General features: G+C 39.9%; 1 protein-coding gene and 1 pseudogene across 2 annotated transcripts in view; one reads left to right on the top strand and one right to left on the bottom strand.

Moving 5' to 3' along the window:
* The window catches only part of LOC109554993 (P2R1A-PPP2R2A-interacting phosphatase regulator 1-like), a 67,052-nt gene that overhangs the window by 33,344 nt on the left and 15,333 nt on the right, over positions 1 to 18,375 (bottom strand). The gene's annotated exons all lie outside the window — the stretch shown is intronic.
* On the top strand, positions 7,715 to 8,903 carry LOC139181178 (annexin A2 pseudogene; annotated as a pseudogene).

Raw genomic sequence — 18,375 nt, 5'->3', positions numbered from 1 at the left:
AAACACTGGCACCTGGAAGCAGAATCAAAATGTGGGGCTTTTCATAAGACAAATGGCCTGTTTCTTCAGTAAGTAAGTGGCATGGAACAAAATCAGGAGAGGAAGGCTGTTTTAAATAAAAGTAACCTAAAAGATCATGGCTGGAACATGTTTGAATCACTGAAAAGGGCATTTTTTGCAGAATCAGGAAAATTTAACATGGACTTGTTATTCAATAAAATTAAAGAATAACTCCATTAGATGTGACGATGGCATTGTGTTTATGTGAAATAAAACATCCTCAGATTCATACAGAGTATTTAAGGTTAAAAAGATATCAGAGATATACTTTAAAGCACCCTCCTACCCCCAAAATAAAAGGGGATAGTTGAAAAATGATGTACAAAATGTAATCAATAGTTAAAGCTGGATACTGAATACATGGAGGTTCTTTTTTGTGTGTTTTAAAATTTCCATTAAACAACTTTTAATGTAGTGTGCCAGGCACCACACATATATTAAATCTTTTCATCCTCACAATAATCCTATAACGTAGCTACTATTAGTTCCCCCATTTTACTAAAAAACGAAATGAAATTAAATAATTGCCTTTGTTAATGTCATAGTGAAAGTTCAAAATGTAATGAGGCAAGAAACACACATTTCTGTTTTGTACCTAAAAGGTTAAGTTTAATAGCTAAAAAGAAGTCATGGTTAAAGAAGACATGTAAAGAAATATGTAACTTAAGATATTTATCAGACCATTAAACTGCTGAAAATAACCCTTAATTTTCCAGTCAGTCAGCACCCAGATTGAAAGTTAATGTTGTTTCTGTTTTCCCATTTCATTCATTATCTACTTGTGCTTCATTTTATTTTAGTTTTAATTTTTGTGTTACAATTTTATTTAAATTTTAAAAGTTTTAATTTATTTTTTACTGAAGTATAATTGACCTACAATGCTATGTTAGTTCCAGGTGTACAACACAGCAATTCAATATTTCCATATATTACAAAAATGATCACCACTTGTGTTTCATTTTAAATGTTTATAATATATAATCTGCCACTATAGAAGTAAGTTGCTTTACAGTTTATATTAATAACCAGTTGAATTAGTCCTGATTTTCAAACTTCATAATCAGATAGAAATATATAATCAATTTTTAAATATCTGGTCTAATTTAGGGGAAGAAAAGAAAACTGCACAAATAAACCAGAGGTCACTTTAACTACTAGCTTTAGGTTCTTTCATTAAGAATGTCTTAAATGGCTACATACTCACAAAGACAAACAGCAAAAGAATATCTTATTCATTAAAAAGTAACTGCTAAGTCACTTCAGTCGTGTCCGACTCTGTGCGACCCCATACACGGCAGCCCACCAGGCCCCCCCGTCCCTGGGATTCTCCAGGCAAGAACACTGGAGTGGGTTGCCATTTCCTTCTCCAATGCATGAAAGTGAAAAGTGAAAGTGAAGTCGCTCAGTCATGTCCGACCCTCAGCAACCCCATGGACTGCAGTCTTCCAGGCTCCTCCGTCCATGGGATTTTCTAGGCAAGACTACTGGAGTGGGGTGCCATTGCCTTCTCCGATTAAAAAGTAAAAGAATCCTTTAAACCATACTTTCTTGCAAGTGGATGATAAGTGGGGCCTAGGGAAGCCATGGTGCGGGAGAGAGAGGGAGAGGAAGCAGGAGCTGGAGAAATAAAACCTAGGGTTACAGGACAGTCTGGGTTTTGTGCCACTGGAACTTGGTGAGAGTAGCTGTAAAAGAATTCAGTAATTTTGGGCTAAGTCTTGGCTTGATATTTGTTAATGCTGAACATCTTTGGTTTCTGACCTTGTAAATTTCTTGTAGGATGAAATGAGCCCACAGATGGGACCTATTATAGAGCTAAGTGAATAATAAGTGCTTAATAACAGTTAAGCTCCCCCACTTGAACAAAAGTTTGCTTGTAGTTGGGTGAAAAAAAAAATCCTGGTGATTTAATCTTTTGAATTCTGTGGCTAAGCCTTGGAAAAATCAAAGATTTCATTCTGTATTATACTTTTACTATTAAACACACACACATACAACATAAGACAGATAGAATGTGTCCCTGAACTCAGATCACTGAGAAGTGAACACAAAATGATAGCATAAAGATCATTAAATGTGTCAAAAAATTTCTGCATCTGGGATTAAGAAAACTATGATAAACTATGACTATTATGAACTTGAAAATTAATTTCCATATATAGCATTCATCATCTTTGAGATCCCTTGAAGAAGCTAGATTCAAGGTAAAAGAGTATGCAGTATTTCAGGAAACTATAAATTTATTAAAATAGTTAGTAACCCAAATAAATAGAGGTCTCCTTAGTTGTTTTGGATTTTGTTTTTTTTTTTTTTTTAAAGAAACCATTTGTGGGGAAAAAAAAATAAAGAAACCATTCGTGGAATTAAAAATTTAATCACTTGTGACCTCACTTAGATTTATTTGACCATAGGTATTTTGAAAAGAAAAACAAAATTTACTTTTTTTTAATGAACAGCTGTCCGTTTTTCAAAACTTCCTACCTGTTTGATTTGATGGAGGTGACTGACAGAAGCATGACTGGGAGAAGATGGCACAAACGAATTTAGAAGATAAAAGTCAAGTTTTCTTTAATGTTTCTGATTATTTCTAAACATTAAGTCAATGTTGAATGGCCTAAAGTATTTCTTGAGTGCCTGATGCATGCTATCAATAGCACTAATTAAATTTAAAGATTCAGACAATTGAATCTTGTCTGAAAATTATACTAATTGAAAATCTCTATATATCATAACAGAACAAAATAACCATTAACATAAATACAGGGCAGAAGAACATCAATAGAACAGTTTATCTCTAGCTTTCCCTTCTCAAGGCTCAAAGATCTTAAAATCACTTCATTTTTCCTTGCCAGTTTTAGCTTATTATCAAAACTTAGTGATAGGCATCAGAGAAGGCAATGGCACCCCACTCCAGTACTCTTGCCTGGAAAATCCCATGGATGGAAGACTCTGGTAGGCTGCAGTCCATGGGGTCACTAAGAGTCGGACACGACTGAGCGACTTCACTTTCACTTTTCAGTTTCATGCATTGAAGAAGGAAATGGCAACCCACTCCAGTGTTCTTGCCTGGAGAATCCCAGGGACGGGGGAGCCTGGTGGGCTGCCGTGTATGGGGTCGCACAGAGTCAGACACAACTGAAGCGACTTAGCAGCAGCAACAGCAGCAGTGATAGGCATTACCCAAAAAAAACTGAAATGGTCATTAAATCAGTAGCTAATGTAATAAGCATGAGCTTCCCTAGTGGCTCAGTGGTGAAGAATCTGCCTGCAATGCAGGAGACACGGGTTTGATCCCTGAGTTGGGAAGATCCCCTGGAGAAGTAAATGGCAATCCACTCCAGTATTCTTAAAGCCTGCCAGGCTCCTCTGTCCATGAGATTCTCCAGGCAAGAATACTGGAATGAGTTTCCATGCCCTCCTCCAGGGGATCTTCCCAACCCAGGGATTGAACCCACATCTGCTGTGTCTCCTGCTTTGCAGGCGATTCTTTACCTGCTGAGCCACCAGGGAAGCCCAAGAGTCAGACATGACTTAGCAACTAAACAACAACAACAACAATTTAATAAGCATACTAAAGAAACAAACAAAATAACTCCAAACATCTTGAAATTTAGCTGGGGAAACTGAACTTTCATAATAAAGAATGACTAAGGGCAATCACTCACCTAGAGCCAGACATCCTGGAATGGGAAGTCAAGTGGGCCTTAGAAAGCATCACTACGAACAAAGCTAGTGGACATGATGGAATTCCAGTTGAGCTATTTCAAATCCTGAAAGATGATGCTGTGAAAGTGCTGCACTCAATATGCCAGCAAATTTGGAAAACTCAGCAGTGGCCACAGGACTGGAAAAGGGCAGTTTTCATTCCAATCCCAAAGAAAGGCAATGCCAAAGAATGCTCAAACTACCGCACAATTGCACTCATCTCACACGCTAGTAAAGTGATGCTCAAAATTCTGCAAGCCAGGCTTCAACAGTACGTGAACCATGAACTTCCAGATGTTCAAGCTGGTTTTAGAAAAGGCAGAAGAACCAGAGATCAAATTGCCAACATCCGCTGGATCATCTCAAAAGCAAGAGAGTTCTAGAAAAACATCTATTTCTGTTTTATTGACTATGCTAAAGCCTTTGAATGTGTGGATCACAATAAACTATGGAAAATTCTGAAAGATATGGGAATACCAGACCACCTGACCTGCCTCTTGAGAAACCTATATGCAGGTCAGGAAGCAACAGTTAGAACTGGACATGGAAAAACAGACTGATTCCAAATAGGAAAAGGAATACATCAAGGCTGCATATTGTCACCCTGCTTATTTAACTTATATGCAGAGTACATCATGAGAAACACTGGGCTGGAAGAAGCACAAGCTGGAATCAAGATTGCCGGGAGAAAGATCAATAACCTCAGATATGCAGATGACACCACCCTTATGGCAGAAAGTGAAGAGGAACTAAAAAGCCTCTTGATGAAAGTGAAAGAGGAGAGTGAAAAAGTTGGCTTAAAGCTCAACATTCAGAAAACTAAGATCATGGCATCTGGTCCCATCACTTCATGGCAGATAGATGCGGAAACAGTGGAAACAGTGTCATACTGTATTTTTGGGGGCTCCAAAATCACTGCAGATGGTGATTGCAGCCATGAAATTAAAAGATGCTTACTCCTTGGAAGGAAAGTTATGACCAACCTAGATAGCATATTGAAAAGCAGAGATATTACTTTGCCAACAAAGGTCCGTCTAGTCAAGGCTATTGTTTTTCCAGTAGTCACGTATGGATGTGAGATTTGGACTGTGAAGAAAGCTGAGCACCGAAGAATTGATGCTTTTGAACTGTGGTGTTGGAGAAGACTCTTGAGAGTCCCTTGGACTGCAAGAAGATCCAACCAGTCCATCCTAAAGGAGATCAGTCCTGGGTGTTCATTGGAAGGACCGATGTTAAAGCTGAAACTCCAATACTTTGGCCACCTCATGCGAAGAGTTGACTCATTGGAAAAGACCCTGATGCTGGGAGGGATTGGGGGCAGGACGAGAAGGGGACCACAGTGGATGAGATGGCTGGATGGTATCACCGACTCGATGGACATGAGTTTGAGTGAACTCTGGGAGTTGGTGATGGACAGGGAGGCCTGGCGTGCTGTGATTCATGGGGTCCCAAAGAGTCAGACATGACTGAACGACTTAACTGAAATGAACTGAACTGAAGGGCAATCACGTTCAAGGAATTCAGCACATTTTACTCTTGCTTGGTCGGATACTTGTCTAGGCCAGGGGTCCCCAACCTATAGTGGTCTGTAGCCTTTTAGGAAGTGGGCTGCACAGCAGGAGGTATGTGAGTGAAGCTTCATATTCTACGCCACATCTCTTGCATTACAGCCTGAACCGTTCACACCCCACTCCATCACCCCCACCCATGTCCATGGAAAAACTGTCTTCCACGAAATTTGTCCTTGGTGCCAAAAAGTTTGGAGATGGCTGGTCTTGGCCCTTTGTCTTTTGAAGGACTATTTTCTCCTTTTTGGTCTTTTCTCAAAGCTTATGAAGAACCATACAAGAGGGAGATGAAAGAACAGAGAGATGTAAAGCTGTGTGAAAATAAGGCTTGAGAATTATGTTTAGAATTCATTTATCCATTCCATCTGTAGCCTGATTGGCTCTTGAAATGCTAGATATGCTAGATAATGAATAAAACATATCTTACATTCACATTATATCTTAAGATCACATTGAATTGTGCATGTAAACATGTTTAATGAGCACCTACCATACGTGAAAGCCCTGTGCTAGGCCCTGAGGATCCAAAGATAAATAAGACATTTTCCTGTCTTTTAGAAATTCAAAGTCCAGGTTGGGAGAACTAGGCCACAGGTAAGTGCCAGGACAAGTTAGGATTCATAGGAGTTCAAAGGACAAGGAAAATAATTCTGCCTAGGGTGTTGGAGCTCGCTTCACAGAAGAGTGCAGGAATTCATTAGAGAAAAGAAAGGAGGCTATTTCTTTTTTTTTTTAATAAGCAATTATATTTTTTCCATTTATTGTTTTTTTTAAAAAAAAGTATTTATTTTTAACTGAAAGATAATTGCTTTACAAGATTGTGTTGGTTTCTGCCATACAGAAATATTACACTTTTAACCTGTCAACTTTTTTTTTAAGTCTTTTTAAAAATACATATTTATCTGTTTATTTGACTGCACCAGGTCTTAGTTACAACACAGAGGCTCTAGAGCCCATAGGGCTCACGAGTTGTGCTCAGGCTTAGCTGCCCTGTGACACGTGGAACCTTAGTTCCCTGACCAGGGATCAGACCAGTGTCCCTTGTATTAGAAGGCAGATTCTTTTTTTTTAAATTTTATTTTATTTAACTTTACAATATTGTATTGGTTTTGCCATATATTTCTGGGAGTGGAAAGAGATACTCAGGTAGAGAAGCATGTTTGGGAAACAGAGAGGCTCAGGGTGGCTGAAACTTGGCATATGGTAGAGCATGACAGAAAGCAAACTTGAGGGAGAAATTTGGTTGAAACCAGGTTGTTGTTTTTGGACTTTAGCCTTTGAGCCCAATAGGAAACCTAAAGAATAGGTCTCTGAGTTCTTTAACCTCAAGGGTATTTTAGATAAGAAGATCATATCTGTTTTAGAAAGGCAACCCTAGCAGTGAATGCAGAACAAATTGACGGTGGAGGAAAGAGGGACTAGAAGCAGGGTCATGGACCGGGCAAAAGATAACAAAGGATGGGAGGGATGAAGGTAAGGAGGCAGATTGGAGAAATGATAAGAAAGTAAAAGGAACTAAAGACTGGCCTGAGGGTTCCAGCTGAAACTATAGGTAGATAGTGGGCAAGAAAGGCAGTAAGAGGAGCAGGTTGCTGGTGGAGTGGGGGAAAAACATGAGTGCTCAGAAAATGTGTGTTGGATAAACAAGTGTTCTTATGAAGCAGATAGTCTGAATTGTTATTAGGTTTTACAATTTATCATATGACTTTAAAGGAGATATTGTTCAGTCGCTCAGTTGTGTCTGACTCTTTGCGACCCCATGGACTGCAGCATGCCAGGCTTCCCTGTCCATCGCCAACTCCCAGAGCTTGTGCAAACTCATATCCATTGACTCGAGGATGCCATCCACCCATCTCATCTTCTGTCACCCTCTTCTCCTCCTGCCTTACCTCACCAATTATATTTTGCTTAAGATAGTTCTGAAATCAGTTTTTTTCTTATTATTTTCTGGAAGGTGGAGGAAACAGCCAAGTTTCAATGACATTGACACATCATTAACCAAAGTTCATAGCTTATAGTAGAGTTCACTCTTGGTGTTATACATCATGAGTTCAGATAAGTGTATAGTAACACAAATCCATCATTACAACATCATACTAAGCAAATTCACAACCTATTAATCCTGATTTTTAATTTTTTTCAACAGAAATTAACTCACTTTTTTCTCATTATGAAACAATCAATACATGCTCAGTATAAAACATAATTAATGAGGAAAAAAACATCACCCACTATCCAGAAATGGTCATAGTAAAATATTTCAGTGTTTATTTTTCCAGATACTATTTTCCAGTTTGAGTTTTTTATTTTTTCTAATAACACATGCCAGCTCTGCATCTGGAGCACCTGAGCTCTTAGCTCCTGGTCCGCGTTCTATCAAAATGTCTACTGTTCATTAAATTCTGTGCAAGTGCAGTTTAGAAGGTGACCACTATACAACCTCAAATGCATACATGTTAGTCAAAGCATATACCAACTTTGATGCTGAATGGGATGTTTTGAACACTGAAACAGCCATCAGGACTAAAGATGTGGTTGAAGTCAACATCATCAACAATTTGACCATCTACAGCAAAGAACAGAGGCATAATATTACTTTTGCCTGTCAGAGAAGGACCGAAAAGGGACTTGCATCAGCAGTGAAGTCAGACTTGTCCAGCCACCTGGAGAAGGTGATTTGGGGCCTTCTGAAAACACCTGCTCAGTACAAGGATTCCAAGCTCAATGGCTCCTCTGTGAAGGGGCTGGTGACTGATGAAAATTCTCAATGAAATCACCTCCTCAAGGACCAACCAGGAGCTGGAGCAAATAAAAAGTCTACAAGGAAATGTACAAGAGCTGCAGCAAATAAACAGTCTACAAGGAAATGTGTAACACTGATCCAGAGAATGACATTATTTCTGATACATTTGGCAACTTCTGCAAGCTGACTGTTGCCCTTGAAAAGGGTAGAAGAGCAGAGGATGGCTCTGTCATTGACTATGAACTGACTGGCCCAAGATAACTGAGATCTCGATAATGCTGGAATGAGGAAGAAAGGAACTGATGTCCCCAAGTAGATCAGCATCAAGTGTCACCTCCAGAAAGTATTTGAAAGGTCCAAGAGCAATAGCCCTTATGATCAAGAAGGAGGTCAAAGGAAAATGCTTTCCTGAATCTGGTCCCATGTATTTAAACAAGAAGCCTCTGTATTTTGCTGACTGACCATACAACTCCATGAAGGGCAAAGGAATTCATGATAAAGTCCTAATTAGAAACATGGTGTCACTTTTCACTTTCATGCATTGGAGAAGGAAATGGCAACCCACTCCAGTGCTCTTGCCTGGAGAATCCCAGGGACGGGGGAGCCTGGTGGGCTGTCGTCTATGGGGTCGCACAGAGTCGGACACGACTGAAGTGACTTAGCAGCAGCAGCAGCAGCATCGTGCAGTGAAGGAAGGGGACACATTAAAAACTGGGTCTAAATTTAAGGGAAAGTGCGCTGGGGCCCTGTACTACAACATTCAGGAGGACAGCAAGAGTGACTACCGGGAAGTGTTGCTTTGCCTGAGTTGTAGGGGTGATGCCTGACATGTAACAGGTGTCCAGAAGTGGGCCATCTGTGCTTCCAGCTGACAGTTCTACAAAATCAGTTTGCTATTAACGATCCCCTTGTGCCCATCCCCATGAGGATGACATTAGCATTGCCTTTTCCCCCACCCTGCCTAAGCACTCCTAGTTTTCCAAGCAAGTCTCTCCTTTTAGTCAAAGAAATGAACTTTCAAAACAGTCAGAAGTAAAATCTATGATATAAAACACTTTGCTTGCCTCTTTTGCACTGCATGGTAAACAGAAGCAAAACAAAACCCAAATATATTCCAAGTACCTTTCCATGTTAAAATTTATCTGAAACATCATTTTTAAAGGCTGTCCATGTTAAAATTCACCTGCAACACCATTATTATAGAAGTACCATAATAAGAAGCACCTATTTATGTGCCAGACGTATCTTAGACCACTCAATTCTCACAACTCCATGATATAGATATCATTATTGTTCCACTGTCCCCATTTTTTTTTATTGGCTGTACTCTGGGGCTTGTAGGATCTTAGTTCCCTGACCAGGGATTGAACCTATGCCTCCTGCAGAGGAAGCACAGAGTTCTATCCACTGGACTGTCAGGGAATTCCCTATTGTCACCATTTTAAATTTAGAAAACTGAAGGTCAGAGAAATTAAGCAACTTGCCTAGTAATACAGCTAATAATTGCTCGAACTGGGACTCAAACACAGATAAGGAAGGTCATTTATTTAATCTGTTCCCTGTTGCAGGACATTCATACGGTTGCCACATATAAATAATGCTATGATAACAACCTTTAAGCTAATCTTTACATATATTCTTAATGAATTCTTTAGGATAAATTCATAGAGTTGGAATTTCTGGATCACAAGGCTGTTGATACCCATTGCTGAACTACCCTCCAGAAAGCTCATACAAATTCACTTTCCAGCAGTGTTATGAAAATCTTGATTTCCTTGTACTTCTCCAACATTGGATATTACTGCTAATTTTTAAAAAATTGTATGCCCGGATTTCCTTGGTGGTCCAGTGGTTGAGAATCTTCCTTGTAATGCAGGGGGACATGGGTTCAATCCCTGGTTGGAAAACTAAGATCCCACATGCCACTTGGGAGCCTGCATGCCACAATTAGAGAGTCTGTGCATTTTTCCACGGACTGTGATGAGAGATCATGTGTCACAACCTGATGCAACCAAATAAATGTTTTTTTTTTTTTTAAACTGTATGCCAACTCTTAAGGGATATTATAAAAGTAATCTATTTTCCAAAGCAAGTAGAAAACACTGAGATTTATCCAATAAAGAGTTTTGGATATTCTCTCCCAATGTACCCCAATATTAGCATTAATCATTGAGAAGTTGTGCAGTAACACGCACCAAATCTTAAAAAAAAATTAGTTTTACCTTTAAAAAGTTCTCATATTTATTTCCACACACATACATATCTTTAAACAAGCAGAATTTTAACAAGTTTAATTCATGCTACTGATGCTCATATCATCATCATTCAAAATGCCCAGAAAGTTCACAATATAGAAGGTGCAACACTAGGTTTATAAGATTTACAATCTAATTGAAAAGACATGATTACTTGAACTTAAATATATAATACATTCTATGTACAAGGTGGTGCTTTATCTAAATGATAAATGATTGCTATTGAATACAAAACAAAAGAAGAGAATTGCACGGTGTGGCAAACTTCTAATTATGAAAGACTTCCTGGAAGTGATTATTTTTAACTGATGTCTAAAGGAGTACACATCAAGGCTATATATTGTCACCCTACTTATTTAACTTATATGCAGGGTACATCGTGTGAAATGCTAGGCTGGATGAAACACAAGCTAGAATCAAGATTGCCGGGAGAAATATCAATAACCTCAGATATGCAGATGACACCACCCTTATGGCAGAAAGCAAAGAGGAACTAAAGAGCCTCCTGATGAAAGTGAAAGATGAGAGTGAAAAAGCTGGCTTAAAACTCAACATTCAGAAAACTAAGATCATGGCACCTGGTCCCATCACTTCATGGCAAATAGATGAGGAAGCAAAGGAAACAGTGACAGACTACTTTCTTGGGCTCCAGAATCACTGCAGATGGTGACTGCAGCCATGAAATTAAAAGATGCTTGCTCCTTGGAAGAAAAGTTATGACAAACCTGTGAAGTGAAAGTCGCTCAGTTGTGTCCAACTCTTTGTGACCCCATGAGCTATACAGTCCATGGAATTCTCTAGGCAAAATACTGAAGTGGGTAGCCTTTCCCTTCTCCAGGGGATCTTCCCAATCCAGGGATTGAACCCGGGTTTCCCACATTGCAGGTGAATTCTTTACCAACTGAGCTATCGGGGAAGCTCATGACAAACCTAGACAGAATATTAAAAAGCAGAGACATTACTTTGCTGACAAAGGTCCATCTAGTTAAAGCTATGGTTTTTCCAGTAGTCATGTATGGATGTGAGAGTTGGACCATGAAGAAAGCTGACTGCTGAAGAATTGATGCTTTTGAACTGTGGTGTTGGAGAAGACTCTTGAGAGTCCCTTGGACTGCAAGGAGATCAAACCAGTCAGTCCTAAAGGAAATCAGTCCTGAATATGCATTGGAAGGACTGATGCTGAAGCTGAAGCTCCAATACTTTGGCCACCTGATGTGAAGAACTGACTCATTTGAAAAGACCCTGATGCTGGGAAAGATTGAAGGCAGGAGGAGAAGGGGACGACAGAGGATGAGATGGTTGGATGGCATCACCAACTCGATGGACATGAGTTTGAGCAAGCTCCAGGGGTTGGTGATGGACAGGGAAGCCTGGTGTGCTGCAGTCCATGGGGTTGCAAAGAGTCAGACACAACTGAGTGACTGAACTGAACTGAAAAGACAGGAAGGAATCGGTTTAGCTTCAGACAAAGGCTCAGAATTTCCTAATGGGAAAAACTTTATCCGGGAAATCCTGAGAAGATTGCCTGACTGAAATTGATGACATCAATAAGGATACAGTGTGAAATGTCTGTGGAAGGTAGGGTTTGAAACTGAGCTGAGCTAGATAATTATAAGCCACAATAAAACTTTTAAATTGAACAAAATATGGATCAAATATTGGACTTGGTTGGTCTTTTAGTAATAACTTGGAAAATTAATTGCAGAAAAGGCATTTAGAAGAGAATTCTCCCAAAGGTTAAGTACTATAGGTGGTATATGCAAGGGAGTTGTTTCAGGTAATTTTTCTATATGAAACTAAGTTTTAAAATAGAAATAGTTTCCTGAGATGTCAATAAACGTCACTGGTATCTTTCGTGTATTAATAAATTTCCCATTGTGTCATTCTCTCACACTTTAGGGGAAAAAAGTCCTTGGGAGGAAGCAAGAGTACCAGCACCAGGAATGGTGTCACAGGGCAGGGAGGGTAGGAGTGGGAGCAGGGGCCTGGGAGGGTGCTAGGTGAAGCTGATTCCCAAGTGTTCTCTCTAGTGAAGGAATTAAGATAGGAGGAAACATCATGCTTAGTTCCATTTAAGAGAAACCACAGAAAACTAATATTGTAAAGACATTAAATTTTAAAAATGCTTAACTTTCCTAGGTTTGCTAATTTTAACCTATTTCTTACTACAGTTACTAGAGATAAAGCACTTAGAAAATTCTGAACAAGGGTTATATGCTGTTTATGAATGCCTCTGCCTAGTTCCCCAAACAATTTAAAATGGGTTATGCAGACACTGAACATGAACTAAATGTAGGCTAGAAGGACAGAGCATAAAGCAGGATAAGGAATGTATTACACACTCACTATCACGTGGGCCATAAATTAGATTTAGAGTTCGTAGTTGCCAATGTGTAAAGCAAAACCAAATCAGGTAAACAAACACTGGTAGCCATAAGGTAGCCATAAAATTAAAACAAATTGCTCAAGTAAAGTCCAACTGTTCCCGACAGGAAGATGAAAAACTTTTCCTGCTTTTGCTGGAGTAGAGGGAGGTGGAGATGGAGAAGACAGAGCTGCACCAAGTTTAACAGAGTTTCCAGGAAGAGAATTCCTAGTGGAGGAGTTGGAAACAGGCATGCCAACCTCAGAGGTTTCAGGGGATACAGCAAAGGGGTAACTCGGGGGAAGACATAGTCTCCATAAGCAGAAGAGGACCTCCATTACTGCTCATCAGAAGTGGGGCTTCCCTGGTGGTCCAGTGTTTAAGACTCCATGCTCCCATCGCAGGGGGCAAAGGTCTGATCCCTGATCAGGGAACTAAGATCCTGCGGGCTGTGTAGTGCGGCCAAGAAAATAAAAAGTGGGGTGGGGTGGAGTGATTTCCTGACAGTGGTGAAGAAAAATTTGAGCTTAATTCAGAAAATAATTGTGAGATAGCATATTTTTACAAGGTTTGTACATATACATCTCTATTTGTGTGTTAAATGGCACCCATAATTCTTTATAGCTCAGGGCTTCCCTTATAGCTCAGTTAGAAAAGAATCTGCCTGCAATGCAGGAGACCTGGGTTTGATTCCTGGGTTGGGAAGATCCCCTGCAGAAGGAAACAGCAACCGAATCCAATATTCTTGCCTGGAGAATCCCATGGACAGGGGAGCCTGGCAGGCTACAGTACATGGGGTCTCAAGAGTCAGACACGACTTAGCGACTAGAGAGAGAGAGATGATTATAAATGTCCTCAATCACCACATTTTTTTCTAAAACACTGTTCTGCCTACCTTTTAATACATTAAAATCAGTGCCAGTTAAATTTTTTTAATTGTGGTAAAATATACATTAAATTGGGTGTTAGTTCTAAAAGGTCTTGTAAGTCTTCATAGAACCATTAAACTTCAGCTTCTTCAGCATTACTGTTTGCGGCATAGGCTTGGATTACTATGATATTGAATGGTTTGCCTTGGAAACAAACAGAGATCATTCTGTCATTTTTGAGATTGCATCCAAGTACTGCATTTCGGACTCTTTTGTTGACCATGATGGCTACTCCATTTCTTCTAAGGGATTCCTGCCCACAGTAGTAGATATAATGGTCATCTGAGTTAAATTCACCCATTCCAGTCCATTTCAGTTCGCTGATTCCTAGAATGTCAATGTTCACTCTTGCCATCTCCTGTTTGACCACTTCCAATTTGCCTTGATTCATGGACGTGACATTCCAGGTTCCTATACAATATTGCTCTTTACAGCACCGGACCTTGCTTCTATCACCAGTCACATCCTTTTCATTATAGGGGACTGGAATGCAAAAGTAGGAAGTCAAGAAACACCTGGAGTAACAGGCAAATTTGGCCTTGGTATACAGAATGAAGCAGGGCAAAGGCTAATAGAGTTCTGCCAAGAGAATGCACTGGTCATAGCAAACACCCTCTTCCAACAACACAAGAGAAGACTCTACACATGGACATCACCAGATGGTCAACACTGAAATCGGATTGATTATATTCTTTGCAGCTGAGGATGGAGAAGCTCTATACCGCCAGCAAAATCAAGACCAGAAACTGACTGTGGCTCAGATCATGAACTCCTTATTGCCAAATTCAGACTGAAATTGAAGAAAGTGGGGAAAACCACTAGACCATTCAGGTATGACCTAAATCAAATCCCTTATGATTATAAAGTGGAAGTGAGAAATAGATTTAAGGGACTAGATCTGATAGACAGAGTGCCTGATGAACTATGGTCAGAGGTTCATGACATTGTACAGGAGACAGGGATCAAGACCATCCCCATGGAAAAGAAACGCAAAAAAGCAAAATGGCTGTCTGAGGAGGCCTTACAAATAGCTGTGAAAAGAGGAGCGAAAAGCAAAGGAGAAAAGGAAAGATATAAGCATCTGAATGCAGAGTTCCAAAGAATAGCAAGGAGAGATAAGAAAGCCTTCTTCAGCAATCAGTGCAAAGAAATAGAGGAAAACAACAGAATGGGAAAGACTAGAGATCTCTTCAAGAAAATTAGCGATACCAAGGGAACATTTCATGCAAAGATGGTCTCAATAAAGGAAATAAATGGTAGGGACCTAACAGAAGCAGAAGATATTAAGAAGAGGTGGTAAGAATACACAGAAGAACTATACAAAAAAGAGCTTCACAACCCAGATATTCACCATGGTATGATCACTCACCTAGAGCCAGACATCCTGGAATGTGAAGTCAAGTGGACCTTAGGAAGCATCACTATGAACAAAGCTAGTGGAGGTGATGGAATTCCAGTTGAGCTATTTCAAATCCTGAAAGATGATGCTGTGAAAGTGCTGCATTCAATATGCCAGCAAATTTGGAAAACTCAGCAGTGGCCACAGGACTGGAAAAGGGCAGTTTTCATTCCAATCCCAAAGAAAGGCAATGCCAAAGAATGCTCAAACTACCGCACAATTGCACTCATCTCACACTCTAGTAAAGTGATGCTCAAAATTCTGCAAGCCAGGCTTCAACAGTACGTGAACCATGAACTTCCAGATGTTTAAGCCGGTTTTAGAAAAGGCAGAGGAACCAGAGATCAAATTGCCAACATCCACTGGATCGTCGAAAAAGCAAGAGAGTTCTAGAAAAACATCTATTTCTGCTTTATTGACTATGCCAAAGCCTTTGACTGTGTGGACCACAATAAACTGTGGAAAATTCTTCAAGAGATGGGAATACCAGAACACCTGACCTGCCTCTTGAGAAACCTATATGCAGGTGAGGAAGCAACAGTTAGAACTGGACATGGAACAACAGACTGGTTCCAAATCAGAAAAGGAGCACATCAAGGCTGTATATTGTCACCCTCCTTATTTAACTTATATGCAGAGTACATCATGAGAAATGCTGGGCTGGATGAAGCACAAGCTGGAATCAAGATTGCTGGGAGAAAATATCAATAACCTCAGCTATGCAGATGACACCACCCTTATGGCAGAAAGCAAAGAAGAACTAAAGAGCCTCTTGGTGAAAGTGAAAGAGGAGAGTGAAAAAGTTGGCTTAAAGCTCAACATTCAGAAAACTAAGATCATGGCATCTGGTCTCATCACTTCATGGCCGATAGATGCGGAAACAGTGGAAACAGTGTCAGACTTTATTTTTTTGGGCTCCAAAATCACTGCAGATGGTGATTGCAGCCATGAAATTAAAAGATGCTTACTCCTTGGAAGGAAAGTTATGACCAACCTAGATAGCATATTAAAAAGCAGAGATATGTCTGTCTAGTCAAGGCTATGGTTTTTCCAGTGGTCATGTATGGATGTGAGAGTTAGACTGTGAAGAAAGCTGAGCGCCGAAGAATTGATGCTTTTGAACTGTGATGTTGGAGAAGACTCTTGAGAGTCCTTTGGACTGCAAGGAGATCCAACCAGTCCATCCTAAAGGAGATCAGTCCTGGGTGTTCACTGGAAGGACTGATGCTGAAGCTGAAACTGCAATACTGTGGCCATCTCATGCAAAGAGTTGACTCATTGGAAAAGACTCTGATGCTGGGAGGGATTGGGGGCAGGAGGAGAAGCGGACGATAGAGGATGCGATGGCTTGATGGCATCACCGACTCGATGGACATGAGTTTGAATGAACTCCGGGTGTTGGTGATGGACAGGGAGGCCTGATGTGCTGTGATTCATGGGGTGGCAAAGAGTTGGACACGATTGAGCAACTGAACTGAACTGAACTGATACATAAAATTTACCATCTTACATTTACCATTTTTTAATTGTACAGTTCAGTACAATTAGTACTATTAAATAAGTACATTTGTGTTGCTATGTAACCAATCTCTAGAATCCTTTTCATCTAGCAAACACGAAACTCTATAGACCCATGAAAGAACACCGCCCTCAAGCCCCTGGCAAACACTACTCCGATCTCTGTCTCTGGGAATTTGAATACTCTAGATTCCTGCAGCGCCAAATTTAGGGACAGTCTAGTATGAGACATGATCCTTAAACTTAAGTTTCATGCATTCAGTAACACTTTTTAAATACAGTTGACCCTTGAACAACATGGGTTTGAACTGCACACATCGATTTATACATGGATTGTTTTTTTTTTTCCAATAAATATACAGCTGGCCCTGAGGGTTCCCACTCATGGGTTCAAACAACCACAGATTGTAAACAATACACAACCTGTGGCTGGTTAGATCTGAGGATTCAAAGCCTTGGATATGGAGGGCAGGCTATGGGACTGGAATATACTCAGATTTTGGTATCATCTGCATCATGGAATCAATCCCCCATGGATATACCAAGGTACCAAGGGACAATTATATTTTCAAAACAATATTTGTATCAAGAATGATTTTTCTATTTTGCAATGTGATATATTAGCTAGAAATGAAAACATCTCTATTGTTGATGCTCTGTGAAAAACATTCAAATAGTATAGAAATACATAAGGCAGAAGTAAAAATTTTCCCACAATTCCATGCTCCAGAGATTACTAATAATAGATTGATATATATCCTTCTTGACACCTGTAAATATATAGATCATGTTATACATGTGATTCTGAACCCTGGGTTTAATTACTAGGTACAAAGGTGAGTGAGGCTGCTCAGGATGGTAGAGTGGAAAGATGGAAGAAACCTGGGCCTCTGATGACATCACTGAGCCACTGAAGTAACTAACCCTGGAACCTCCTTTAACAAACTTCTTGTTATTTGATATAATAAAGGTCCCTTATTGTTTAAGTCACTTCTAGTTGAATTTTGTTGCTTTTGCCCAAAACATTCTAATTATCATTTCATTCTCCTAGATAATTCAGCCTATCTATAGTGAAGGCAGATATATATCTCCATAAATTTCATAATGAGGTAGTACTTGGAACAAAATAAAAGCATATGCATAATGCTGTTGCTGCTAAGTTGCTTCAGTCGTGTCTGACTCTGTGCGACCCCATACACGGCAGCCCACCAGGCTCCATCATCCCTGGGATTCTCCAGGCAAGAACACTGGAGTGGGTTGCCATTTCCTTCTCCAATGCATGAAAGTGAAAAGTGAAAGTGAAGTCGCTCAGTCGTGTCCGACTCTTCGAGACCCCATGGATTGCAGCCCACCAGCCTCCTCCGTCCATGGGATTTTCCAGGCAAGAGTACTGGAGTGGGTTGCCACTGCCTTCTCCTATAATGCTGTTACAGCAAGCTAAACCAATAAACCTTGAAATTCTCATCATCAAATAAGGTAAAATGACTTCAGTTCTGCCAAACCTAATCCATTGTATAAGATGGTTTATTTTAAATATGCATGATATTAAGCTGAACCTTATGGGAATTAAGAGCCTAGAAATCTTAAGGAAAATTATGCATTTAAAAAATGCCAGGTACCTAGTTTCTCTACATAGGTACTATTACTAGTAAAAAACATATTTAATGAGCATTTAGCAGTATTCTTGCCTTTAGAATTCCATGGATAGAGGAGCCTGGTGAGCTACAGTCCATGGTGTGGCAAAGAGTTGGACAACTTTCACTTTTGGTAGGTATCATTGCTGTGCCAAGTGTTTTACACTGATTGACATAATCACAACAAACTTATGAGGCA

The sequence above is a fragment of the Bos indicus genome, chromosome X (genome assembly GCF_029378745.1).
Source record: "Bos indicus isolate NIAB-ARS_2022 breed Sahiwal x Tharparkar chromosome X, NIAB-ARS_B.indTharparkar_mat_pri_1.0, whole genome shotgun sequence".
Classification (NCBI taxonomy): Eukaryota; Metazoa; Chordata; class Mammalia; order Artiodactyla; family Bovidae; genus Bos; species Bos indicus.
The sequence above is the reverse complement of the archived record's forward strand: the minus strand, read 5'-3'. Positions and strand labels throughout refer to the sequence as shown.